The sequence below is a fragment of the Pocillopora verrucosa genome, chromosome 5 (assembly GCF_036669915.1).
Source record: "Pocillopora verrucosa isolate sample1 chromosome 5, ASM3666991v2, whole genome shotgun sequence".
Classification (NCBI taxonomy): domain Eukaryota; kingdom Metazoa; phylum Cnidaria; class Anthozoa; order Scleractinia; family Pocilloporidae; genus Pocillopora; species Pocillopora verrucosa.
In genome coordinates, this window is record NC_089316.1 from 23344519 (window position 1) to 23346253 (window position 1735).

Here is a 1735-nt window from a genome sequence, read left to right on the forward strand (position 1 = left end):
TGTTAGATATACTGAGATAAACACGAAGATATCTCTACCAATAGCCTAGAAGCCTTTAAAACTTTCGCTTAAAAACCTTTTCCCTGACTTCTCAGTATTTTAGCCTTCAGCAAACCAGCTAGACCACGGCCTCTTACAGTGAGCTATTAATAGTTGATAATCAAAATAATTTATTGTAAGGATTTGAAATAGAAGATAAGTGTCAAACGGTTTCATGAAAAGGTGGCAATGTAGATTTGTAGTGGGATATTACTTACATTTATTATAAACAAAATGTTGCTTAGTTTACAAACATAAGTTTTTACATCACATTATTAACTTAAATTCAAAAGTTTTGTTGCATCGTAGATGACACTGGAAACTTAGAGCAAAGCAATTAATAAAAATGTTCTCCAGTAATTCGTTTGTGAATTTCTTGACTTCAAAGGTAATGATCTTTCAATGAAACTATTTCATATTTCCTTAACTTCGATGGATATGATTTGCGTTCACAAAATGCGAGGATTTTTTGAGAAAAGGTAGAGGTATACAAATGTTAGAAAAAAGAAGATAAGCTAAGAAACAAATAATAATAACGATAATAATAATAATAATAAAAACGAAGTGAAAGAAACACAGCTAAAATAACAGATCCAATTAGGGGTGGTGGAGGATGAGGGTGTCCTTGTCACACATCGGAGAGGAAAGGGTTAAAGAATTGGAAAAAAAACCCAGACTAACATTCAGCTATCTTGATCGAACAAGCTTGGTTAATAAAGGATTAACTATACAGCGAAAAAGATCATCGCATCATTTAAAGACCAGAAACAAGAGAGCCTTTTATCAAGTGTTTAGGAATCCAAAACTGGTGCAGGTGTCTTCTTAAAAATATCTAGAACTGAAACTTCTGAGGAAAATTTCATTACAAAGCCTTGGGGAAAATTTATTTATCTCCTTGCGTCTGTAAAGGTAGACTTTTCAGAACAAAGTGTGGATCTTTATAATCCCATCTCAAACTTTTCTTCACTGGATACTGAATAATGCGAAAGATATTTCTATCGTATGAATCACTCACGGACCTGCCGAACTTTATGCAAGTGGTTTTTTAAGCCTCACTCGCGGTAAATCATTCATAAGAGATTAATTATGGGTGGCTAAGTTCACGAAATACCACATGAAAGGCATAATAAAACAATAAGGCTCTTAAGGGCACTTATTATCCACACACTTTTCTTTCTTTCATTTTTTTCTTTAGGGAGTGAAGGGAGGAGGGAATAAACAATAAAACAAAAACACGAATTTTCTCACTCTCATAAAAAATGGTTTAGTTAAAGTTAAAGGCATTGACGAAGAAAGAACATTGAAGGTGGCAGTGTTGTTCATTGATCAACATTGGTTGACATTGATAAATGATTTCGTCTGTACCAATCACCTGGATTTTCTATCAACTCTTTTGGCCCTTTTTTTTAAAGAAACTTTTCATTAAATGATTCTTTTCATTAAACTTCTCAGTAAATGAACACCGACGTGAGGTCAAACACTCGTGAAACACCAATAGTTAGAATCTACGACAGTATGCAGACTGATTGCTTTTCAGAGTGAATGCCCATTACGTCAAAGAAAAGAAGAATTTGGCAGATGCCAGATCCCATTTTATAGCGCCATTAGTGTTATGAAATACGATCCCACATTCGGTGTTATGTTATCAGACACAATTTGAGACACTTCTTATGAACAAGTTATTTAATCGCAAGAC